The 27,855-nt window shown below is 42.1% G+C and overlaps 1 long non-coding RNA gene across 1 annotated transcript; it reads right to left on the reverse strand.

Moving 5' to 3' along the window:
* Positions 1-27,815, reverse strand: LOC116600306. Its single transcript, XR_004289577.1, has 4 exons — positions 27,714-27,815; positions 23,079-23,146; positions 598-742; positions 1-147 (listed from the first exon to the last, which is right to left on the reverse strand). It is a non-coding gene; the product is annotated as an uncharacterized LOC116600306 (long non-coding RNA).
* Between the last annotated feature and the right edge of the window lie 40 nt (positions 27,816-27,855).

Here is a 27,855-nt window from a genome sequence, read left to right on the forward strand (position 1 = left end):
TTTATTATAGCATTATCTTATTTTTTTTATAAGTAGTAACAACTTGACATGCCTTCCGATAGGGAATGATTAGATTGCCCAGTACAGACACACCGTGAAGATTCTAGAGCTGTTTCTTACACTGACGCAGCAGGCTCTCTGGGATACCTTAAACAAAGAAAGGAAATTGTGTGTCAGTTCCCACAGAACGACCCACCTTTATGCATCTATGCGGGGGGGAAAAACATATGTATGCGATCATACACACACACACACACACACACACACACACACACACACACACCAGGCTCATTCCCTTGAAGGGTTTTCAGGACTGAGGAGGGCCCTTCCTGGCTCTTTGGGCCAACTGGTTCAATGGCAACATTGGTTGAACCCTCAGAACCAAAAACATCCTTTTTGGTTCTGAGGGTCCCAAAGACTGTCACTGCATACAGAAGGATGAAATGATCACCCCAGGACAGACTCAAGGCTCAAGGAGTATCTATGGCGTATTCCCATCCCCATTCTCTTCCTGTAATTTACAGCTTGAGGAAAGCCCCCAGGCCACACACTGACCAGGTAAGGAAACAGAAACCCAGGACCCAGCCCCTCCAAGACCTGGTAGCTGAGCTGGGCGGCTGCACAGCCTGTGGCCCCCTGTGACGTCTTTGCAAACACGAGGGGTTTTGAGCCCCAGAACCATCCCATTTTCCCTGCTTCAGGCTCAAGTTCCCGCCCTGATTTTCTGGGCTTAATCTTCTTCCTGTGGAAATCAATAAGGACATTGTGATGGAATGATTCACGTTCAAGGTCAGGCCAGAGCAAATTGGAGGCGACATGCTGATTTTACCGCCCTCATGGAGTGGAGAGCCAATCCTGCTCACAGACCCTTTAACCCTTCCCTCGCCACTCCCAACACTGGGTCAGCACCTGCCCAGCCCAGCCTCTTCCCCCAGCTCCTTCGCCCGGCTATGGCCCTGCCTTTTATATCTCCCCAAGGCTCTGACCACATGGACTTGGAGCCTCACGTGGCTCCTGGTGATTTGGGGAAGGCAGATGGCAATCACAACCCTGGACCAAACAGAAATGATTTCAAGCTAAAGGTTGGATGCTACTTGTATAAGAACATTGGTCATATCCTGTGCCAGGAAATCGCCCTCCCTGAAGCAAAGCCTTCCCCACTTCCAACCCTCTTTTCTGAGCTCCAGATCCCCTCTTCCCTGCTGTCCTGGACTGTCCCACCTGAGGAGGTGGAGGAGAAGGGGGACGAAGTTCCTCATTTTTTTTAATGAACAGCAGGTCAGACCTTTTCTGTGGCTCAAACATGATAGAGGTTTATGTCTCCCTCTTATAAAGAAAACAAAAACAAAAACAAACACAGGTGTTTCTGAGTATCAGGAACCTTCCATCGAAAATGATTCAGAGACCCTGGCTCCTCTGTCTTGAGGGACCACCACCTTCAGCAGAGGATCACCTGCATCAAGCCAGCTCGCACTGGAGGCTGGGGAGATAGGAAAGCAAGTGGCTTGCTCTCTTTCGCTCACATCTCAGCAGCCAGAACCTGTGCATGTGGCCACAATTAAATGCAGGGGAGGCTGCGAGTTGTAGTCCAGCTGTATGCCCAGGAAGAAGGGGCCTGGGTCTAGAATACGTCTTCTCAGTGAGGAGGTGGAGATAGTGGGGACAAAGCTTAGGAGTTTGGCTGAGTAGGACCGAAGAGAGACAGGGCATGAGGTCAATGGAAGATTTATTTGTTTGAAGGTTTGAGGAAGGCAGTGACTTGGCCATATATGCTGGGAGGAGCCAGTGGAGAGAGAAGGGATTCGCTGGGGGAGAGATCAGGGTCTCCGAGGGCCCTTGGCTGCCATGAGGAAGACCAGTGACAGGTAAGGACCCTCCGGTTGGGTGGACCCTGCTTTCCATCTTTATTCATCCTGGGTCCCCAGTGTCTAACACAGGCCACTGGAAACTGAGTATAAACATACCATTAAACATACAAGTAAGGAGCCGGGCAGCAAGAAGTTAAAGAGGATAGTGGTGGGCAGATCCAGGGAGCCAGGTGCACCCCAACATACTGCGGCAGTGCCAGTTAATCCCTTGCAGCAGGCAGGAGGCCTGCACAGCTGTCTCTCCCAAGCTGGAACTGCATAACCAGCCGGCCCTTTGCCCAGAGGTCCTGGCAGCCCAGGGCGGAGGGAAGGGGAGGAGAAAGGTGGGCAAGATGGTGGGCGAAGCCCCTGCACGCTTGGAGAACTCATTCTTCAGAGTTGAGCCATTCTGGAGGTTTGCTACTCAGCCCCCACTTGCCATGAAGACTGACCTCCCTCTGGGACAGGGTCCTCTCCAGCTAGCGAAAGATAGTGTGTCCCTGCCCACCCACCCCCAACACACATGCCACGTCCATTCCTGCGTCTGCGTTTTTGCCTGGGGTTCTTGCCTCATCTGGGATGACCTTTTCCTTCCTCTCTCTGGGCAGCTCCTGCCTAGTCTTCAGACCAACCTTGAGCTGCAAAACCCCCGCCCACAGCCTCCTTCTTTTTGGTCATGGCGCCCCCCGGCCCTTGGTTCTGCTTGCCTGGGGTGTCACATGCCAGTGCGGCTCGATGCTCTGCTTAGGGAAGGGGGACACAGGCCTTGCTTTCACCTTCATTCATTCTTCACCCACGTTTTATTACAACAGAGAAGGATGCTAAGGCTCAGAGAGGTTAAGCAACTGCACAGCTAGAGAGTGGGGGAACTCAGGACATGAGCCCGTACTTGTCTCATTCCAGAGTCCACACCCAGACTTTCCTTCTCACTGGGAAAAGGAAGAAGCAGAATGCTGGGTGGCTAACAGCTACCATTCAGGCCCCTTCCTCCCAGAAGCCAGATAGGATAGTGGAAAGAATATTCTAGTCTCTCTTTGGCCAGTTCCCAATTATAGGATGTTGGCAAACGTCAAGCCTCAGTCCCCCTTTGTGAGGAGGGGCGACAGGTTCTACATGCTAGGGCTGGCATGAGTGTCAAGTGAGATCATGGATGGGAACGGGCCGGACAACTGCAGAGTCTGCTGCCCTGTGGGAAGCTGCCTGGCTGAGCCAGGCGATCCCAGCCAGAGCGGGCCACAGAGTAGGAGAAAAGCTGGAGCACAGGGCCTGACGGACCCCCAGCCTACCATTCCTGCAGGAGCTCTTGGGCTCACGACCGAGCCTTTGAGTGTGCTGGGCCCAGACAGCTGTGTTTCCTGCCCCAGCTCCCCCTGAGCTCAGGCACTGGTTATACATGGTTGGAGCTGAGCAAGCCGTGTGCTTGGGGGAAGAGCCCGGATGATGGGGTCTGGCTCTTTCTCTGAACAGCTATGTGATTTATCCTCTCCAAATCTCGGTTTCATCACTAAAATGGAAAAGAGAATCTGGCAAAGTCATGGTGAGAATGTTTACAGGTAAAGCCTGTGACTTATCATAGGAATTTAATGCACGGAGCTATTGTTGCTACTGTGGACAGAACATTTAAGGTCAACTCCTTCGAACTCCACATCTCCAGGAGCAGAAGCTGACCCTAGAGAGAGACAGTGACTTACCCAAGGTCTCACTGCAAAGTGAGCAGAGCCAAACCAGACTCCAAACCCAGTGCTCCTTCCATTCCATCCTCCAGGGAGTTTCCTCTGACTTCCAACCCATGAGAGGTCTCCTTGCTCGAACCTCACAGCCTTCCCTGCCTGAGTCACCTGCTGGGCCTTCCAAGAGTTCTGTCTCCATCTAAGACAGGCGCCTCTTACTCCTGCCCTAGCCTCCCCAACAGTAGCTATTAGAAGGCTGGGTCCTCTGCAAGGTGTTTAGATCCAGCCAGGGATGTTCCTAGGGGTCTGGGAATGTTCCAGGGATGGAGTCCCAGGATGGAGAGGGGAGACAGAAGTAAGAGAGGGAAGGGTTAAAATGAGGCAGCTGGAGAGGGCAGCCTACAGACAGCCCAGCCCAGCACTGGGAGGCCTGCACCACTCCATTCCTTTGCAGATCAGTTACACCCAGCTGTCTCCCTCCCCACCGCCAGTGCCCCTTGGATTAGGCGGGAAAGGATCCCGGCCTGCAGCCTGCACACGGCCCATGGGGAACAGCGCCTGCAGCCCACGCCTCCGCGACAGCTGCTGAGTGTCAGGCGAGAACATAGATCAGCAGGGTCCTGGCAGAGGTGCCCCCAGCACAGGCCCTGCCCCCAACATGCGCAGGAGAGGCCGCCCAATGAGAAAGGGGGTCTGTAAGGGATTTGGGAGGTACAGGCAAGGGACTGTTCCCAAAAATACCTCCTCTGCACATATGTCACTGGGCCTCAAATTCTACCATTAGACATCTTAGAAACTTCAGGTCTCTCAAAGACACCAATTAAAAACTACGCTTCTTGGAACAGCTGGCATTCTTATGTACCACTTGATGAGTCTTGGTAAAATTAACTAGAATTTTATTTTAGTTTTACAATGCATGTATGAAGTCCCTCAAAAATGTCTATTCCTTGGGGCTCCTGGGTGGCTAAGTTGGTAGAGGGTCGGTGTCTTGGTCTCATGTCTTGATCTCAGGGTTGTGAGTTCAAGGCCCATGTTAGGCACGAAGCCTACTTTAAAAAAATGTCTTCCTTTGTCTCAGTCATTCCACTGAGAACTTTAACTTAAGATGAATTTGATGTAAATAGTTGATAATATGGAAAACAATGTTGTGGGCTATAGGGCTTCTGGGTGGCTCAGTTGGTTAAGCATCTGCCTTCAATTCAGGTCATGATCCTAGGGTCCCTAGATTGAGCCCTGCATTGGGCCCCACATTGGACTCCCTGCTCAATGGTGAGTCTGCTTCTCCCTCTTCCCCTGCTCCTCCTTCTGCTCTCTCTTTCCCAAATAAATAAAATCTTTTTAAAAAAAATGTGGGCTATAGTTTCAAGATAAAAAGACTAATACCACAGATACTCTCAAAATACTCAAAAAACCTATATGATATGACAAAGAAAATTTAAAACTAGAAAATATCTGTACCTATAATGAAAAACATGGAATAGTTCCATCAATAGGCCAAATACACAAAATTTCTGGAAGCTATCAAGCAAATGGGAGATAGCACAGTACATAGGTTGGACAGAACTTCTGGGTTCTAATCCTGATTACTTCTCTCAACAGTTCTGTGACCTCGGAAAGTTACCGAACATCTCTGAACTTCAATTTCCTCAACTGTGAAATTGGAATAATCATTATAATAGTGGTGAGAATCATGTAAAGATTAGAAGAGATCATGTGTGGGAACATCCTTGTGATCCCTCCATCAGAGGAACCAGCATTAACCAGTGAATGAATGGCTATGGTGTGTCTCTCCCCATCACCCCCCTACAAAAATGTCGAGAAACCCCCACATAATATCAATTCAGATTAATGTAGACCTTTATTATAAATATTACTAGTCAATTAAAACTCACTAGCTATTTGAAAATGATGGACAGCCCTAAAATGAGAGGCAAGCTGAGATGGTGTGGGGAATTTCCATCAGTGAAATACCATCAATTCAAGAAACATGAAAAACATGCAGAATATTCCTTTCTTTCTTTCTTTCTTTCTTTTTTATTTCTTTTCAGCGTAACAGTATTCATTGTTTTTTGCCCACACCCAGTATTCTAATAAACATCCCCAAGATGATTTGTGAGGATATTTAAGTATCTATAAAATAGGGAGCTAATATACAAAAACACAATTAGAAAACAAGAATTTTGTTTTGACCTTACAACATGACCTTACAACAGAGTATCCTGCAATTGCACACCTACCATGCAATTATAAACAATTAGAAAATTAGACAAAATACATGAGATCTGTGTTTTCAGACATTGGACAACAGGCAATGCAGGGCTAGGATCCCTAAGAGGAAAGAAAATAAGTGCAATGAGTCTTACTAGAAAGCGCCAACCTTCTGCCTACAGGAATTTTCTGGAAAAAGACACAGAGATGGGGAAGCCCCAGCAGAGGGTGGTGGTCTCAACGACTTGAAGAGACAGAGATCACAGCAGGAAATCTGAGGTTACTGGAAATTGTGTAGTAGAGTATCAAAGTAGAGGGAGTTATGTAGGAAAAGAGTTCCAGAAATCTGCATAGATTGTCTGTTGATGAATACTAAAGTACACATATACAAGGCAGAAAACTATAAGACTGAGCAAAGAACTATTGACCAGTTGTAAACTGAGCAATTCCTGGAGCTTATGCAAGAATAGGAGACATTCAGGTTTTTACCAGCCACAGTGGAGAGACCTCATTGAATGTCTGGGGCATTTAATTGAGCCTCCAGAAAGGGTCTTGCCATAGAAATAGAACTAAACTAGCCCAGAGTAAATCCTATGAAGGACCTGCTCTAATTAAGTTTTGAAACAAGTGTGAAATTGACCATGTTGATATGTAAATAACTTAACTGTAAGATATAACTCTAGATATTCTCTAGAAGAAACAAAATCCAGATGTTCAACAATGTGATAATAACATTCATTCAATCAATTTTTAAAAATTACCAGACATGCAAGGAACCTGGCAACTGTGACTTAAAACAAGGAGAAAAATCAGTCAATAGAAACAGACACAGAAATGACAAAGATGATACTAGCCAACAAGGACTTTAAAATAACTATTAAAAATATGCTCAAGAATGTAGAGAAAAATATTAACAAAATAAGAAAAGAAATGGAGGATATTTTAAAGAAGAAAATGGAACTTCTGGAGATGAAAACACAAAATTTTCAATGAAAACAGGATTAAAAGATTAGAGACTTCAGAAGAAAACATCAACAAACTTGAAGACATAAGAAAAACTGTCCAAAAGGAATTACCCACAAACATGGGTGTAAAACTCTTTAAGGAAATGTTAGCAAACAAATCTAGCATTATCCAAAAAGAAGTACACATTCTGATCAAGTGGGCTTTATCCCAGGAATGCAAGGTTGGTTTAACACCCAAAAATCAAGTAAATCAAGTAATGTAATATACCATATTAATAAATATCCACATGACCATCTCAATAGGCACAGAAAAAGGATTTGATAAAATCCAACACCCAGTCATGATTTTTAACAACTCTTTAAGAAGTAGGAATATGAAAAAGCTTCCTCATCCAGATAATGGTATTTATTAAAAATTTACAACAAATGTCATACTTAATGCCCAAAGACTAAATGTTTTTCCACTAACATGATAAACTTAGTAGGATTTCTGGCCTCACCTCTTCTATGAAATCATGTTTTGGAGATTCTACCAGTGAAATAAAGTAAATAAAAGAAATCAAAGTCATACAGAGTGGAAATACAAAAGTAAAACTGTCTTCATTCACATATTCATGATCATCTATGTATAAAATCTTAAGGAAATTAACAAGAAAGCTACTATAACTACTAACCAAGGCAATGCAACACATATTCAATATACAAAAATCAACTGTATTACAAAAATCAATTGTTTTACAAAAATCAATTGTATTTCTGTATAATAGTAACAATCTAAAAACAAAATTATGAAAAGAATGCTCATAATAATAGTATTAAAAAGAATAAAATGGAATACATTTGGAATATACTTAGCAAACATGCAAAACCTATATACTGAAAACTACAAAATATAGCAGCAAGAATTTAAAGAATATGTGAATTAATAAAGGGATATGCCTTCTTCATGGATTGGAAGACTCAAAATCATTAAGATGGCAATTTCCCCTATTAATCCACATATTCATTGAAATCCTCATCAGAATCTCAGCAAGCTCATTTTGTAGAAAGTAACAAACTGGTCCTAAAATGCATATGGAAATGGAAAGGACCTAGAATAGCCAAAATAATTTGGAAAAACACAAAACTGGAGGAATTACACTGCCTTTATTCATAACTTATTGTAAAGCTACAGTAAACACGACAATGTGATATGGGTTTTTGGATATACATAAAGATTACAATAGGGAGTCCAGAAATATATCCACACAATAGAAAGAAGTCAAAAAAACCCAATAAGAACAATAAGAACTTGAGCAAAATTTGAGCTGACACTTCACCAAATAAGATACATGATGGCAAATAAGTATATAAAGAGATACCCAGTATCATTAGTCATTAGGGAAATCTAAATTAAAACCATAATAAGATAACACTATTATACTCTCTAGAGTATCTACATACTAAAAGACTGATGCATCAAGTTTTGAGAATGTAGATAAAGGGGATGCTCATACATTACTGGTAAGAATATAAAACAGTACATTCAGTTTAGAAATCAGTGTGAGTTACTTAAATAGTTGTGTATAAACTTCCAGGGCCCAGAAAGTCAACCCTTACATAGATACACAAGGGAAATGAAAATTTGTGTACCCTAAGACTGTATGCAAAAGTTCATAACAGCATCATGCATAATGACTCCAAACTTGAAATAACACAAATGTTCAAGGGATGAATTAATAAACAAATATGGCATCCACATATAATGGACTGCCCAAGAATAAAAAAAGGAAAGGAACTATTGATACATACAAAAATATGGATGAACCTCAAAAAAATGTGCAAAGTATGAAATGTCAAATCCATAAAACTATATATTGTACAATTCCATTTATATGAACTTTCTAGAAAAGCCAAAAATGTAGAGACAGAAATCAGATCAGTGGTTAGCCATACTTGGAATGGGAGTGGGGTTGACTGTAAATACACAGGGGGACTTTTAAGGTAGTGAAATTATTTTAAAACTGATTACATAACTATGTAAACTTACTAAAATTCATGGAAACTTATAATGGGTAAGTTTTATATTATATAAATTACACTTCAGTAAAAATTTTCTTTTTAAACTCACTGTCTAAAACAAAAAATAACTATGTTTTTAATGGTAAATTACATAAATAAAAGTATAATGTATGATAAATAACACAATAGAATGGAAGTTAACTTGTAAGACTGCATAATATACAGTTGTCCATTATACACAAAATGGTATAACATTATATGAAGGCAGAATGTCATGTGATAAAGATAAATTAAGTATTCTCATTCTAAATCATTTTAAAATAACTAAAACAAAAGCTATAGCTAATATAACAATGGTAGAGATACGCTGAAATTAAAAATACAATTAATCAAAAAAAGGACAGGAAACAAGAAAAGTAAGAAAAAAGAGATAGGGTAATAGAATAAATACAAAACAAATAAGTAGATAATAGATTAAAACTCTGTTATTATATTATTATATCAAATCATTGCACAATATTAAAAATGATCTCAATAATCTAGTAACAGATTGAGACTTTTTTTAATGAGCCAATTATAATGCCTACAGAAACAGGTATTTTTTTAAAGATTTTTTTCTATTTATTTGAGAGAGAGAGCTTGAGAGAGCATGATGAGTGGGGAGCGGGCAGAAGGAGAGGGAGAAGACGACTCCCTGCTGAGCAGGGAGGCCAACATGGGGCTAGATACCAGGACCCTGAGATCATGACCTGAGCTGAAGACAGATGCTTAATCAGCTGAGCCACCCAGGCACCCAAGAAACACTTAAAATATAAAGTAGGTTAAAAAGGAAAGAATAGAAAAAGAAACTTTACACAAGATTAGTCATAAGAGAGCTATAATGAATATATTAATTTCAGATAGAGTGGACTTTGGAGCAAGGAATATCACTAGAAGTTTTTTTTTAATTTCAAGATTTTATTTATTTGAGACAGAGAAGGAGAGACAGAGAGAGAGAGAAAGCATGAGTGGGGAGGAGAGGGAGAGGGAAAAGCAAACTCCCCACTGAGCAGGGAACCTAGTGAGGGGCTCGATCCCAGGACTCTGATATCATGACCTGAGCCAAAGGCAGACACTTAACTAACTAACTGAGCCACCCAGGGATCCCTCATTAAATGTTCTTTTAAAAAACTTCTTTTTTTAAAAAAAGATTTTATTTATTTATTTGACAGACAGAGATCACAAGTAGGCAGAGAGGCAGGCAGAGGGAGAGGGAGAAGCAGACTCCTCATTGAGTAGAGAGCCCGATGTGGGGCTCGATCCCAGGACCCTGGGATCATGACCAGAGCCGAAGGCAGAGGCTTTAACCTACTGAGCCACCCAGGAGCCCCCTTTTAAAAAACTTCTAATGATATTCCTGGGGTGCCTGGGTGGCTCAGTCAGTTAAGCATCTGCCTTCAGCTCATGTCATGATCCTAGGGTTCTAGTATCAAGCTCCATGTTGGGCTCCCTGCTCAGCAGGGAGTCTGTTTCTACCTCTGCCTCTCCTCTGCTCCAACCCCTTGCTCATGCTCATTCTCTCTTTCCCAAATAAATAAAAAAACTCTTTTAAAAAAAAGAACATTTAATGATGGAAGAGTCAATGCATCAAGAAAACATAACAATCAATAGTTTGCATGTACCTAATAACAGAACTCCAAAATATATAAAGCAAAGAAATTATAATTATAGTTGAAGATTTCAACACCTTTTACTAATGATTCAAAGAACAAGTAGGGGCGCCTGGGTGGCTCAGTGGGTTAAGCCTCTGCCTTTAGCTCAGGTCATGATCCCAGGGTCCTGGGATTGAGCCCTACATCAGGCTCTCTGCTCAGCAGGGAGCTTGCTTCCCCCTCTCTCTGCCTGCCTCTCTGCCTACTTGTGATTTCTGTCTGTCAAATAAACAAAAAAATCTTTTAAAAACTAACAGTAGACAAAATCAGTAAGGCTTTATATAGATTTGAACAATACTATCAATAACTGGACCTAACTTTCTTTCTTTTTTTTTTTTTTAATTTTATTGATTTGACAGACAGAGATCACAAGTAGGCAGAGAAGCAGGCAGAGAGAGAGAGAGGGGAAGCAGGCTCCCCGCTGAGCAGAGAGCCCGACTGGGGCTTGATCCCAAGACCCTGAGATCATGACCTGAGCCGAAGGCAGAGAGTTTAACCCACTGAGCCACCCAGGTGCCCCTGGACCTAACTTTCATTCATAGAGCACTCCACCCAACAAGAGCGGAATACTCATTCTTTTCAAGGGAACATGGAATATTTGCAAAGATAGACCATATACTGAGCCATAAACTGAGACTAAATAAATTTAAAAGAATACTGTCATAAAAAGCATTTTCTCTTACCACAATGGAATTGTTAGAAATCATCAAGAGAAATATTAAAAGAACAAACAAACAAACAAACAAACCCTCCAAATATCCAGAAATAAAACACTTCTAAATTATTCATAGGTTGGGGCACGTGGGTAGCTCAATGGGTTAAGCCTCTGCCTTCTGCTCAGGTCATGGTCTTAGGGTCCTGGGATCGAGCCTCGCATTGGGCTCTATGCTTGGCAGGGAGCCTGCTTCCCCCCAACTCTGCCTGCCTCTCTGCCTACTTGTGATCTCTCTCTCTGTGTCAAATACATAAACAAAATCTTTAAAAAAAAAAATTATCCACAGGTTGAAGAAAATATTTTTTTAATTAGTGATTAGAAATTAAAACATAGTACATCGAAATTTATGGGATGTTTCTATTTTTGCCTATATTTTAAAATTGCCTATTTAAAATCGCCAAATATTAAAAAAGAACAAATGTCTCAAATCAATTATCTTAATTCTCACTCTAAGAAACTAGAAAGAGAAAAGAAAAATTAAATTCAAAGTAAATGTAAGAAAAAAAAAAAGAAGTTTGTACCATCTTTATTAGGAGACTTGGGGGTGAAAAGGACAAAGTAAATATAAGAATGAAAAAATAATAATTAAAGTTGGAATGGATAAAATAGAAAGCAATAGAGAATAAATAACAGAGGGAAGTCATTAAAATCGAAGTCTTGTTTTTTAGAGAAGCTTGATAAAATTGATATACCTCTAGCCTAATTAATCCAGAAAGGCAGAGGAAAAAATTATCAATATCAGTATTTAATAAAGCAGCATCAGTGCAGGTCCTATGGACACTAAAGGAAAATGAAATATCATTATAAACAACTTAATTACCATAAATTTAACAATGTATATGAAATATAAAAATGAAACTAAAAAGAAAAATAGACAAACTCACAATTATAGTTGGAGACATCAGAACTTTTTAGTAATAGATACAATAAGTACACAGCAAATGGTAAAAAGATACAGAATCTGAATAACACTACTAATCGAATTGACCAATTGACATTTAAGGAAAACTTCACCCACCAACAGCAAAATACTCATTCTTCTCAAGTGCACATGAAGCATTCACCAAGAGAGGATACATTCTGGATCATTAAACAAACCTCAAGAAATTGTTCAAAAAACTGAAATTATATGAAGTATGTTCCCTTGCCAAGCAGAATTAAATTAGAAATTAGTAACAAAGATGTCTGGGAAATCCACAAATATTTGCAATTTAAACAACGTATTTATTAATAACTCATGGGTCAAAGAGGGAGTTGCAAGAGAAATCAGAAAATATTTTGAATTGAATGAAAATAAAAATACAACATATTACAATTCGTGGGGTGCAGCTAAAGGACAAATATTTATGGCATTAAATCCATATGTTTGAATAGAAGAAATCAATTATCTAAGTTTTCATCTCAAAAAAACAGAAAAAGAAAAGTAAATTAAATCCAAACCAAGTAGAAGGAGGAAAATAATAAGGAGCAAAAATCAATAGAATTTAAAAGAAAAACATTACTGCGAAAAATCAATAAATCCAAAGTGGTTCTTTGGCAAGATCAATAAAATTGATAACCTTCTAGCCAGTCAGATTAAGAAAAAGAAAAAGGAGAGATGATACATATTATCAATATCAGGAATGAATGAAGGGAGATTACTACAGACCTTACAGACACTAAAGCAGAATAAGACATTATTGTGCAAACAATTCCAATAAACTTTAATAACTTAAAAAATAGAAAAATTTTTGAACACATAAACTACCAAATACTTTTTTAAAAGATTTTATTTATTTATTTGACAGAGAGAGAGGGAACACAAGCAGGGAGAGTGGGAGAGGGAGAAGCAGGCTCCTGCGGACCCTGGGATCATGACCTGAGCCGAAGGCAGACACTTAACTGACTGAGCCACCAGGCACCCCTAAACTACCAAATATTAAGAAGAATTAGACAATCTGAATAATACTATAGTATTAAAATTTAATTAGTAATTAAAAACTTTCCAACAAAGAAAACTCCAGGATCAGATGTCTTCACTGGAAAATTCCAATATTCCAAATATTAAGGAAGAAATAATACCAGTTATATGCAAAAACATTCAGGTAATTAAAGAGGAAGGAATACTTCCTAATTCATTTTATATGGCTAGAATTACCCTGAAACCAAAACCAGAAGAAAGATATTGCGAAAAAAGCAAACTATAGACCAATATGCTCATGGGCATAGATGCAAAATCCTTAAGAAAATATTAGAAAATCAAAATCCAGCAATATAGAAAAAATATATATATCATGACCAGGTGGGGCTTATACCAGGTGTGCAAGGTTAGTTCAACATCTGAAAATCAATGTAACAGAGAAAAATCACTGTCAACAAAGTAATAGGAACAGACATAATAACATCTTAAATAATGCAGAAAAAGCATTAGAGAAAATTCAACATTTATTCATGAGAAAAGCTTCCAGAAAACTAAGATTAGAAGGAAACTTTCTCAATCCAATAAAAGCCATCTAAGAAAAATTCTCTAAGTGGTATCCTACTTAATGATGAAAGACTGGGGTGCTTGGGTGGCTCAGATGGTTAAGTATCTGCCTTTGGTCTTGAGGTCCTGGGATTGATCCCTGTAATGGGCTCCCAGCTCAGCCCCAGGTCAACTCCCAGCTTAGCCCCAACTCAGCAGAGCAGGGAATCTGCTTCTTCCTCTCCCTCTGCCTCTCCCCATGCTTGTGCTCTCTCTGTCTCTGTCTCTCTCTCTCTCAAATGAATAAATAAAATTTTTTTAAGAAATGATGAAAGACAGGAAACAACATGTGTTGGAGGGGATGTGGAGAAAGGGGAACCCTCTTACACTGTTGGTGGGAATGCAAGTTGGTGCAGCCTCTTTGGAGAACAGTGTGAAGATTCCTTAAGAAATTAAAAATAGAGCTTCCCTATGACCCTGCAATTGCACTACTGGGTATTTACCCCACAGATACAGATGTAGTGAAAAGAAGGACCATCTGTACCCCAATGTTTATAGCAGCAAGGGCCACGGTCGCCAAACTGTGGAAAGAACCAAGATGCCCTTCATTGGACAAATGGATAAGGAAGATGCGGTCCATATACACTATGGAGTATTATGCCTCCATCAGAAAGGATGAATACCCAACTTTTGCAGCAACATGGACGGGACTGGAAGAGATTATGCTGAGTGAAATAAGTCAAGCAGAGAGAGTCAATTATCATATGGTTTCACTTATTTGTGGAGCATAACAAATAGCATGGAGGACAAGGGGAGATGGAGAGGAGAAGGGAGTTGAGGGAAATTGGAAGCGGAGGTGAACCATGAGAGACTATAAACTCTGAAAAACAATCTGAGGGGTTTGAAGCAGTGGGGGGTGGGAGCTTGGGGGAACCAGGTGGTGGGTATTAGAGAGGGCACGGATTGCATGGAGCACTGGGTGTGGTGCAAAAATAATGAATACTGTTATGCTGAAAATAAATAAAATTTAAAAAAAAGAAATGATGAAAGACTAAATACTGTCCCCCTAAATTTGAGAACAAAGATAGGATACTTTTCTCACCACTTCTGTTCAACATTGTTCTGCAAGTTCTATCCAATGAAGGAAATCAAGAAAAAGAATCCAAAGGTACATAGATTGGAAAGGAAAAATAAAACTATCTCTATTTCCAGATGACAATGGTCTAAGTAGAAAATCCCAAAGAATCAATGAAGAATCAAGAAACTAATAAGTGAATTCACCAAGTTTGTTGGATACAGGATCAATACAATAGAGAACTTAAATTACAATTTAAAATAAATAATGTTTCAGATGATCTGCTATAATGAAAAAACAATACAGTGGGTGGCTTAAATAACAGAAATTCATTTTCTCATAGTTCTGGGTGTTGGGAAATCCAAGATTAATGTGCAGGCTGACATGGTTCTCCGTCTTCCTGCACTGTCACTGATCTTTGTCAAGAGCAGGGAAAGGCTGATGGAGAGGAGCCCGCAAGGATGAACTACCCTCTTGTTCACAGGTCCCAGCATTTCTATACTTTCATATAAGTTCACATTTGGCCTTTAGCAGTTTGTTTTAAAAATTTATCTTGTGAAATAAGTCAGACAGAGAAATATAAATACCATAATGATCTCACTTATACGTGGAATGTAAAACAAAAGCAAAAATAAAAACCAAGCTCATAGATACAGAAAACAGATTGGTGGCTTCCAGGCGTAGGGGGTAGAGTGTGGGGGAAATGGGTGAAATTTCCAGTTATAAGTTAAATAGTCATGGGGATGTCATGTACAACATGGGGACCCTAGTTAATAGTGCTATATTGCAAATCTGAAAGAGGCTAAGAGAGTAGATCTTAAAAGTTCTCATCACAAGAAAAGAAAATTCTGTAACGATGTCAACTAGACTTATTGTAGTGATCATTTCACAAAACACACAAATATCAAACATTACATTGTATACCTGAAAGCTAATATAATGTTACATGTCAACTGTACCTCAATAGAAAACATAAAAAAATCATTCGATGCAACAAAGATAAATAAATATTTGTCTCTATTCTTTTTGCCCCTTTCTATGGCACCCAGATCTCTTCTCATACTCTGCTGTAGGTAAGCAAATGCTCATATCCTGTCTCTGCTTGGAGGGCCCTGTATTTCCTTAGATTTCAGATGCCGGTTATCCTGGACTCTCCACTCTGATGGGCTATTAGCTATCTACTGCTTCCTTACAAATTATCCCTCAAACAGAGCAGCTTAAAGCAATACACAATTATATCTCACAGCTGCCATGTCTCATGAATATGGGAGTGGCTTAATGGGGTGGTTGTGGTTCAGGGTCTCCTGTGAGGTTGCAGTCATACTGCCATCCAGGGCTATAGACACCTCAAGACATGAATAGGGCTGAAGAAGCTTCCCAAGCTCATGCATGTGGTTTTCAGCAGTCCTTGGTTCATTGCTGGTTGTTGGTCGGAGACTTCATTTCCTTGGGCCCTTCCATTGGAACACTCTCAACCTGGCAGCATACTGCCCCCGGAGCAAGTGATGAGAGAGAGAAAGCCCAAAACAGAAAACCATATTCTTTTATAAGCTAATCTTTAATGTGGTATATCATCACTTCTATTGTATTCTATGACTGGTACCATATAGCAGGAAATTACACACAGGTGTAATTTCCAGGAAGTAGGGATCATGGGGAGCCATCTTGGAAGCTGGCTACTACAGAGAGGTTCAAGAAATGTTATGTTTTTTTCTAATTGATCCAGCTTTCTCTTTTTGTTACTATAAGAACAATGAGCAAAGCTCTTTCCAGCTTTCTGTATCACAGACATGTTAGAAGTCTCCCTCTACTCACACTTCTGTCTACACTTTTCACCTCTTTGCCTTATTGCATTGTATTTTGAGAGAATGTCTTGGCACTACTTTTTAGTTCATTGATTCTGTCTTGAGGATGTTCATCAAACCTTCCATTATTTTCCCCCCAACAATATAGTTTTTATTTCTGAGAAAAATTGAAAGGTTTTTTAAAAATCTATTTTTTAAAAGATTTATTTATTTATTTGACAGAGATAACAAGCAGGCAGAGAGGCAGGCAGAGAGAGAGGGAAGCAGGCTCCCCACTGAGCAGAGAACCTGACACAGGGCTTGATCCCAAAACCCTGAGATCATGACCCGAGCTGAAGGCAGAGGTTTAACCCACTGAGCCACCCAGGTGCCCCTAAAATATCTATTTTAATACAAGACTAGAATGCATGCTCTTGGTAACTGCTATTGGCCCAGGGTTGGGCATATGACACAAAGTTGCCCGATCAGACTCAAGAAAAAGACTTATATTCCATGGCTACGGAGAGAATATTTTCCTCTTTCCCGTTAAACTGAATAAAGGGGGGGAAAATCTCCCTTTTCTACTTGCAGTTATCTTGTGACACAAAGTGACACAAAGTAAGGCAAAGCTGAGAGGCAGAAAGAACCTGAATCCTTGATGACACGCTAAATAGACCAACCCTAAGACCCACTTTATCTCTGAACTTCTTGCTCTGTGAATTAATGACTGCTCTTATTGTCAGATCCAGTTTGAGCTGGGTTTTCTGTGACATGTCACCCAGTCCTTCCTGTGCCCATATAATGTCTTCCTTAGTAAACGAATCCCTCCTTCATGCAAACAGAAAGAGATGGACCCCGGCCAGAATCTCGTAAGAATGGGCTCTCGTTAACCTTATCTTTTACCCTTAGCCACTGATCCTTCCCTCTCACCCCTCCTACAAAGTGGTCCTTGACTTTGTGGCCTAGCCACTCTTCACCATCAATCCAGAGAGCCCCGATCTGTCACAAAACACTTTCAGGATAACCCTGGCCCCCAGTGACTATGAATCCAAGTTAGCCCTTGACATATGATCAGTAAAGCATTTCTGAGGCCTATTGCAGGATCCCATAGTAGGCAGACCCATAAGTGAGAGCCCCACTGCCAGGTTCCCATCCTGGCCCTGTGTGATCTCTCTTCCCTCTCTGGGCCCTAGGCAGCCATCCACTTACAACAACTGAGCTGGACTCTATGTCTCAAGGTCTCTTCTGCCTCTGACATTCCAGGATTTCTGGACTGTGAGATACATGAAACTCTACCTATCCTGGTTAGCCCAATGTCCCATTTTGCATTTGGCACATATCCATTCTGCACTGGTCTCCAGCATTATATGGCAAACATGAAGGAAAGAAGTTAGAAAACTGAGCTCCCCAATGTCCGGGCTCACGGCCCTGGAAGTCCATTTTCAGGCAGCTGATAACAGGCCAGCTTTTGTTGGGACTCATTTCCTGACACGTTAAGAGAGTTGTGCCTCATCTATAGAGACACCCAGGGGAGGACTGGAAGTGCCAGGAGATGGTCTCTATCCCACGGATGCAGGACAAGAAGTGGAAAGACTGGGGTAAAGGACAGACATTTGGCGGGGAAATGGGAGGGAAAGGAGTGGAGACCCCAAGGAGCCAGACAGAGCTGGCCATCCAAGAGATCTCTGTTCTCTCCCCCTTGCTTGGGAACTCAGTTGGCCATTTCCTCCTCCAGCCCCTTCCCACCAGCTACACCAGTATCCCCTCCCTCCCCATCCCAAGCCTTGCTCCAATTTCAAAGCTTTCTCTGGCCCCAGCTGGGTTGGGAAACCAAGGAAGGGAGAAGGCATGATTTTTAGTCCCATTTTGGGGAGGGGGTGTAAAGAAGGGGCTGGTGGAAGACAGAAAAGAAGTAGAGCCTTTTGAAATGAAAGCCGGGCCAAGCTCATCAGAGATTAATGTAGGAAAAGCCCCACTTGTGTGATGCGACCCAGATGGTGGGCAGACTTGCAGAGGCTGCTGACAGATCCTGATGGTCCACAGCCTGCCTCTCACTTCTCAGCCTCATCTTGGAGAAAAAGATGCAGGCCCAGCCCCTCAGGAAACTTGGGGCTGCCCCAGGGCTCCTCCAGACCAGGTGGAAAGGCAGAGATCTAACCCGTGGCTTCTCACTCCAGCTTCCTGAACAAGGCGTGCACATGCCTGCGGACACATGCACTGAAAGGGAGAGAGAACAGACAGTTGATCCTGCCTGCTTCTCCCATGAGAAGCCTGGCCAGGAGAAGAAAGGTCCCAAAGCAGACTGGGACCTCGTTTAATAGCTGGAAGTTGGTGGAAAGAGTGCTGTGACCACCATCCCAACTTCATGCCCAGTCACTGCCCTAAGTTCTTTCCTACTTTTTCCAGCCACACTCCTCAAAAGAGTTGACTCCCTTCACTGTCCTCTGCTTTCCCACTTATCGAGAACTCCTTGCAGCATGGAGCCCGGTCTCCCCACGCAGAGAAACGATCCTGTTCCCATCCCTTCCATACTAAATTTAACAGATACGTCCTCAACTGTCCAGACCTCCCAGCGTTGTAAGACAGATGGGCAGCTGTCTCCTTCTGGAGCCTCTTGTTCCTGGTCTCATCTGACTGCTCGTTGTCTCCCTCATTCACGGGCTTTTCTTCTTTTGCTTTCCCATGCCTTTCTGTCCCTTCCCTAAAGGTAGGCTTCTCAATCTCCTCTCTCACAGTCGCTCCTGCATATGTCTTCTCCTCCCGAGTCTTCAAACAGCAACTCCAGGCTGAGACCCAAACCAAGGTCACTCACCTCACCTCATTCTCTTCCTGAGCCCCAGTTTATCCCCCATCTGCCTCCTGACAACCCATCCTAGGCAGCTTAAAACCCAACACAGCCCTTAACTTCCCACCAACTTCTTCCCCTCCTGGGATTCCCATCTCTGGAGAAGTACCACCACCTACACGGTTAGTCAGGAACCTGGGACTCATCACCGCCCCCCCACCCACTCAGACCACAGGACATTGATTCTACCTCTTGAGTAACACCTGGATTCCGCTTCTCTCCAATCTCAGTAACCTCAGGCTTCCATGCCTCTTCCTCTCTCTCAGAAAGATGCAAACAGCTCCTATCAGATCATCAAAAAGACTCTCTCTTCACTGGGCTCTCCTGGCACCCTTCTCGTGCCTCCAATCCAGCACATTGACATCTACCACACTCCTTAGGGTTCTTCCTCCTTGCTTAAACTGTGACCTCCTTGGGGGCGGAGAGAGTGTCTAAGTCACCTTCATAAAGCCATTCCTTAGTCCAGGACATAATGTGTGATCAAAATATTTAATGTTTGGCTAAATGATTCTATTTCAAGTATTGTGCCTGCTTCCCGAAACCAAGCCGACACTAGAATTTTCTGTGCTGAATCCAGGGTGCAGAATACCAGTGCGGCTGCCCCCGGATGGAACATAAAGCTGAGCAATTATTTCCAAACTGGGTGTTTTCACCAGCACAGGCAATACTGTGGTAAGCATCTTTGGGCATGAAGCTATTTTTGTATTTTAGAGTCTGTCCTTGGGACAAGTAAGAAAGAACAGAGGCCACACTATCCAGCTCTCCCCTGGGAACAGATTCACCCCGAGAGTGTGGTGAGAGCCTTTTCTGCAGCATCTCTGGAAACCTACTGTGGAACTTAACCACACACTGCGGTAAGAAGTTAAGAAGCTACAGAATATGAGTGCCGAGGAGACTTGGGGACACTGTCAGTAAGACTCTCAGGCTCAGAGAAGGGGAGCAGCTCATCTGAGATCGTTCACGTCTCATGAGCTGAGTCAAGCCCAGGAATGAGGGCTGCCTGACGCCTCTCTCTGCCCGCATCCCATGCCTACTTTGGAACTGCATGCACTTACTAAGTTCCCCAGGGGGAGGCTCTCCCTAGAGAGCAGAGGGTCTGATGAAAGTAGAAACCTTGAGGATGAGAAGCAACTGGTTCCCCCTAGGAGGCAGGCCTTCTAAACCTTCTGCATTCCCCTGTCCTCGCAAGGAAGGACATTCCCTTAGGAGCTTCAGGACGGAGATGGGAAATGCAGAGAGGGGCACTCAAAGTACACTAAGGCACTCAAAGGAAGCCTTCCTCTTCATCATTCTTTTTTTTTTAAGATTTTTTCTTTATTTATCTGACAGAGATCACAAGTAGGCAGAGAGGCAGGCAGAGAGAGAGGAGGAAGCAGGCTCCCTGCAGCGCAGAGAGCCCGATGTGGGGCTCGATCCCAGGACCCTGGGATCATGACCTGAGCCGAAGGCAGAGGCTTAACCCACTGAGCCACCCAGGTGCCCCCCTCTTCATCATTCTTAAGAGAACAGAGAGAAACAACAACAACACTACACACTTAATTATCTAAGTCTCTCAAGTTCTGTGTTGCCATGCTATTATTATCTGCATCCTACATATTTGGAAACAGGCTCAGAGAAGTCAATAACTCATTCAGAGCCATGCAATAAAGACTCAAGTGCAAATGTGCCAGACTACAAAGCCCACAGGATTCGCTCCAATGACAAAAGTTTCCCACCTTCGAGCCAGTTTCGGGCCAGGTCTCTGTCGAGCAGCTCTGGTCTAAAGTTGAGTAAGTTCTGAACTCAGAGCTCCCACCTCTTCCAGAGTCGTTGTGAAGAATAAAATAGATCTATGTGAACAGACACACATATCTATGGACAACTGGTTTGGGACAAAGATGTCACTGCAGTGCAACCGGGAAATCATGATCCTTCCAATAAATGGTGCTGGGACAACTGCATATCTACAGAGAAAAAATAACTATGTTGATCCCCATCTCACTCTATACGTAAAAATCAATTCCCTTTGGATGACAAATCTAAATGTGAAAGTTAAGACACCAAAGCTTTTAGAGCAAGATCTAGAACAGTTTTGTGACTTTGAAATAGATGAAAGTTTTTGGAATAGAACATTAAAAGCACTAATCAAAAAGGGAATTTTTAAAATAAATTAGACCATATTAGGATTAAGAATGTCTGCTCATCAGAAGTGCAATTAAGAAACTAGAAAAGCGGGGCGCCTGGGTGGCTCAGTGGGTTAAGCCGCTGCCTTCGGCTCAGGTCATGATCTCAGGGTCCTGGGATGGAGCCCCGCATCGGGCTCTCTGCTCAGCAGGGAGTCTGCTGCCCTCTCTCTCTCTCTCTCTGCCTGCCTCTCCATCTACTTGTGATTTCTCTCTGTAAAATAAATAAATAAAATCTTTAAAAAAAAAAAAAAGAAACTAGAAAAGCAACACATCAAAACAATGAGAAGGCATGTCACACACTGGGAGGAAATATTTGCAAAAAGACATATCTGATAAAAGACTGTTGCCAAAATATACGAAGAACTCTTAAAATTCAACAATGTGAAAATGAACAATTCAAATGTTAAAAACAGGCAAAAGATCTGAACAGACACCTTACCCGAGAAGATATACCAAAAGCAAGTAAGCATATTAAAAGATGCTCAGTATTCATTAGGCGCTTACAAATTAAAACAATAATAAGATACTACTACATACCATTAGAACACTCAAAACTCAAAACATTGACAACACCAAATGCTGGCAAGGATGTGGCACAAGAGGAACTCTCAGTCATTGCTAATAGCAATGCAAGATGGTACAGCCACTTTGGAAGACAGTTTAGCAGTTTCTTATAGAACTAAACATATTCTTGGGGCACCTAGGTGGCTCAGGTCATGATCCCAGGATCCTTGGATAGCACCCTGCATCAGACTCAGCAGGCTCAGCGGGGAGCCTGCTTCTCTCTCTCCCTCTGCCCTTCCCCCAGCTTGTGTTCTCATCCCTTCTCTCTCTCTCTCTCTCAAATAAATAAATAAAAATCCTTTAAAAAAAATTTAAAAACCCAAAACAATAACTAAACATATTTTTTAAGGTTTTATGTGTTTATTTATCTAGAGAGAGAAAAGTACATGAGCATGTGAGTGGAGGGAGGGGCACAGGGAGAGGGAAAGAGAAAATCTCCAGCAGACTCCCCACTGAGCTCAGAGCCTGACTCCCGCTCACGAGCTGAGCTGAAATCAAGCTGGACGCTTAATCAACTGAGCCACCCAGGTGCCCCAAAACTAAACATATTCTTACCCTACAATCCAGCAATCACCCTTCTTGGTATTTACTCAAATGAATTAAAAAACATATGTCCACACCAAAAAATACTATACTGGTAGACACGCCATCATACATTTTTCCAAATCCACAGAAAGTACGTCAAGACTGAACCCTAATGTAAATGATGGGCTTTGGACAATAATGATGTATCCATGTAAGTTCATTGAATAAACAAATTGTAACAAATGTAGCACTCTTCTGCCGGATGTTCATAGTGGGGAGAATGGGTGGGAGTGGGGGCAAGAGGTATATAGCAATTCTCTGTACCTTCCACTCAAGTTGCTGAGAACCTAAAGCTGCTCTTAAAAAATAAAGTTTTCGTTTAAAAAAAAAAAGAAAAAGGCAACAGACTGACTGAAGAGAATGTAATGCATATATCCAACGAAGCATGTTATCCAAACACCTACAAATCAAGAGGAGAAAAAAAAGACGGTGCAACTTTTACAAAGGGCAAAAGACTTGAATAGGCACTTCTCAAAAAAGAATGTCCATGTGGCAAATAAATGTATAAAAGGGTGCTTACCTTCACTAGTCATCAGGGAAATGCAAAGTAAACTCACCACACAGTACCACACACATACCACTGCATGGCTAAAAGGAAGAAGACAGAAAATACTGAGATTTGGTAAGGATGTGGAAATGAAGACTCTGAACTGCTTATGGGAAAGTAAATTGGTAGAACAACTCTAGAAAATTGATTCGCTGTACATATCAGAGATAAGCATACACATAATGTAAGACCCAGCAATCCTGTTCCTGGTATAGATCCTGCAGAAATGCTTACATCTAGTCACCAGAATGTTCGTTAGCAGCCCCACTCATAACAATAGGATACGCACACAATGGAATACAAGGAGAATAAACAAATTACAATGACACACAGCAACAATAATAAATCTTGCAAACATAATGCTCAATGAAAGAAGCCAGGAATGAAAGTATATTGTACGGCACCCTTTAGATAAAGTTCAAAACCAGGGAACACTGCAGTGATAGAACGTTTCTATATCCTGACTGTGGTGGTGATTAAATGAATCTATGTAATGTGATAAATTTCATATGAGTGCATATAAAAACTGACAAGAACTGAATAACACCTGTAGCTAAGTTACTATTATTGTACCTATGTCAATTTTCTAGTTTTGATACTGTTCTATGGTTCAATACTACATCACTGGGGGAAGTTGTGTAAAAGGTATGCAGGAACTCTCTGTGCCACTGTTCCAACTTGTTGACAATCTAAGATTACCCCCCCCCCAAAAAAAAACTTTTTAAAAGCAGACTGAATTTATGTTGCTAGAAGTCAGGATAGTAGTCATCCTGGGGAGGGTCAGAAGGAATTAGGAGAGGACATTGGGAGGCTTCTGGGGTGCTGTCATGGTCTGTTTCTCAATTTGGGGGCTAAACACACAGGTGTGCACATCTTATACAATTTTATGAGAATCAAGTTGTGCACTTATATGCATTTGTTTCTATGTACACAATACTTCAACAAAAAAAAAAATTTTTAAGGCAAGGATTTGCTCATAAGAGCTTGACCCAGTGCCCAGCATATCCTAAGGGCTCAGGAAAAGCATTTCTTTACCTGTGGCTCTCTCCTACCTTACCCTCACAGGTTCCCTCTCATGTTGTCTTCACTGCCCAGGTGAGCACATTTCCTAAAGGAGGTGACTTGGCCCACAGACTACAAGGGTACGTGTTCCAGGCAGGTCTTTTGGGAATAAGAAGACCTTCTGGCAGGAAATATAGGCCCTAGTGTGAAATATAATACGCCTCCTCCCAGCACGGAATATAATTTAAAAAGGCTTCATGTAATTTCTAGGCATATAAATTTACTAACAATCAATAATTTCATTGGTTTATTGGTTAAAACAAAAGTACACCCCATTGGGGAAAAAAAACTGAAAATGTTAAACAATTTTTGACAGTATAACAATCAAAAATACTCTTTTCTTATGGAGAACTTTATGCAAATTACAAAAGGTATGCTGAGGTTGCTATGCCTACGCAGAGTTCCAGCCATTTGAGTCTTATTGATAAGCCATGGGGTCTTGAATTAGTTTTAATTTGGAGAAAGAACATTCTGCCAAAGTCAAAAGTGATAGAAATCACTCAAAGGTACACACACTATAGAAAAGCAGGCACCAAAGTTGTACTATTTCAAAGTAACCATCCCAGCAAATTCAGTCTTAATTTTTCTCTAGGTTGGCATTTAATGATTTTACAGAAAGCAACTTAATAGTGCTTCTGAAGGGTCACTTGAGAATTGCTTTTACACCTTTCATGTGTCTGCCACACTGGATTTTTCACCCATTTTTTTTTTCAGAGTAAGATATGCAGACAAAGCCAATAGCTGTACTTTGCCTCTGAAATCTGGGTTTCAATAGGCAGTTAGTGTATCAATTACAGGATGAAAAATGATGAACTCTAATCCTTTCCCGTAAAGAATCTGCAGATCAGAGAACCATCGTGCGCTCTGGAACAGATGACACAAAAATGTTTAAACTATTATCCTTTCAACCGAGAGAGTTTTACAACGCAGGAAATGTGATTTAAGGCAGTTGGTTTCGCATTGCCTTCTAGGACAATGCCACTGGCCACTGTATACTTTTGTAAGTGGATTATAATGTATGCATTACAGTTCAGACTTGCAAGGAAATATGCGTTTCTTTATTGTTCCCTAAATATATTTGTTATCTTGCTTCAAAGTCTCCAAATGAAAGGTGGGGGGAAATTATACTCCAGCTCCTCTGGTTAAAATCCCCTCTTACTCTCGAGGTGAACTCACTCTGCAGTGGGTTCTCAGCCCTTCCAGGGGCTTCTGCCCACTCCTCCCTCACTGCTCCTGATTATTGCAGGGGCACCAAGAGGGAGAGGGCCCTTGGGTCTGAGCCATATGGCTTCTGCTGCTCTGGGGGAATGGGGAGCTCAAACCCTTTGGACAGGACCCCCTGTCCTCCCTCATCCTGTTGAGGTATCTGTGGCTGGATATCTTGCAGTGTCCTCAGAACAGGCAAACCATGTGGCAATTGCTTTCTGGGAGACGGCCCTCTCATTGCCCCTGGGCTCTTGCTCCAACTGCTACTGCTAGAGATACAACTTCCACCTGCATCCTCAGCTTTGAGCTGCCTACCTGCACCCCCTTGTCACAAGAATCCTCCTACTTCTGTACAGTGGGATGGGGTCCCTGTACCTCCACTGCAGGGAAACCTTTGGGCAAGCCTGCCAATTCTCAATTCTCAGCCACCATCTCTGTTTACCTCAGTGGAGCAGAAGCTTCTGGATCTCTTCCATGGCACCCAGAGACTGCTTCAGGCTACCGGTCTAGATACATCTTGCAGCATGAAGGTGGGGCTGGGAGAAAATGCAACAATAGCTTGCCCACTTGCAAAATTTTCCTAAACCTGTTGGGGGTGAGTGTATCTGTTGGGGTGCCTTTCATTTTACCTGGTCCCCTGTATCCCTGACCTAAGGCAACACCCTGATCCTGTCTCATCCTTTCCTAGCAATTGAAGAGCTCTTTCTCTCCACTTCCTGTCTGATGGGGCTTCTCCTACACACCCTCCTCCCCCTTTTCCACTCCAGCCCAAAGGTTGATGGCAAAAATGTCATGGGGGGACGCCTGGGTGGTTCAGTTGGTTGGACGACTGCCTTCGGCTCAGGTCATGATCCTGGAGTCCCGGGATCGAGTCCCGCATCGGGCTCCCAGCTCCACGGGGAGTCTGCTTCTCTCTCTGACCTTCTCCTCTCTCATGCTCTCTCTCACTGTCTCTTTCTCAAATAAATAAATAAAATCTTTGAAAAAAAATGCCATAAGGCACAAGCCCAAACCACTTGGAACAGGAAAATACATCAGCAGGTATAAAAAAAAATTATTTTTGATCCCTGACACCTGATTCTGACAAAGATTTCTATACACTTTCTGCTAACAAGAAGCCAGGTCTCAAATGCAGCAAGCGCTGGCCCAGCTGTTTACCCTGGCCAGTGTTGACACAAACTTCCAGGTTCCTCTAGCAAAGGGCAGGCAATGATCAATTTTCAAAGGGCTTTCCAACATACTGACCAGATATATGTATATTATTTTTGCATATGAAAATAATTCAGGCATAGTAGGGCTTAACCCTAAAATTTTAGAGGAATAAATGCAGGTGAAACATTCTTTGACAAAATAGTCTGAATTCCAAAAGCTGCATTTGACCAACCAATACAGCAATTTCTTGTGCCCTTTGTTTAACCCAGTGATCTTTTCATTTTTATCAGTACAATGTATCTTGTTCTTGCAACTGTTTAACCAAGTAAAGACTGGGAGAATGGCTACTGAGGGTTACTGGGCAACCACAGGGAATGGAGTAGCACAAGGATGCCCAGGAACACACCTGAGATCTTCCTTCTTCTGTCATAAACTTTGCACTTCCTGATCCTGTAGTAATGTGTTTGGATCCAGATCCTTTATCCTATATTGGAACCTTGTAAGTATGCATTTCTTTCTTTGCTAATGCTTTTAATGCTCATTTTAATTGCATTAGCATTTTTAAAAGCCACAATTAATATTCTTGCCACCGTCCTACTCCCTAGGTCTCTCAGAGCCACTGGTTTCAGTGCAACATTCTTCATCCTTCTCCTGCTCCTCCTGGGTCTCTAACTCACACCAGAGACTTCTGAGGGACATCTCTCGAGGGACAGGCCCAGGTAGGACCAGACCCTGGGGTTGCCCACACTCAGGAAAATAACAACTGCGTCCATAATATCACTCACCATTACTTGGGTCTGCACACTAGCTGATCTTTGGACTGAATCCTTAATCACGGGAGGACAAGGCTGGGTCTTTATTGTTCTGCAAATTCCCTTCCCTCTAAACACACAACGGATAGCTAACATTTATTGAGAACTTACGTGCCACATACCTTACATGCATAACCTCATTTAATCCTCTCCAGGAGTCTTTGAGGTATTACTCTCTCTGTTTTATCGCTGAAGAAAAGGAGGCTCAGAGAAGTTAAGTAATCCATTCAGAATCACACAGCTATCAAACAATAAGCCACCTAACTCTAGTGCTCGTAGTTATTAAAATTGGGGGCATACAGAAGTTAAACAGCTGGGCTACAGTTACAAAGGTAAGGAGTGTCTGGGCTGGGATTCAAAGTTCGATCTCACCTACCAGCAAAATTTTGTTCTTCACCCTACAGGACAAGGAAGAGGCAGGAAGCACGTGTATTTAAGGGAGGCCTGTGAGAATAGCATACATTCAGACGATCAGAGCCCGAACTAGCCTTGAAATAGAAATTGGAAGTAAGGTGTGT

This window comes from Mustela erminea, chromosome 9 (genome assembly GCF_009829155.1).
Source record: "Mustela erminea isolate mMusErm1 chromosome 9, mMusErm1.Pri, whole genome shotgun sequence".
NCBI lineage: Eukaryota > Metazoa > Chordata > Mammalia > Carnivora > Mustelidae > Mustela > Mustela erminea.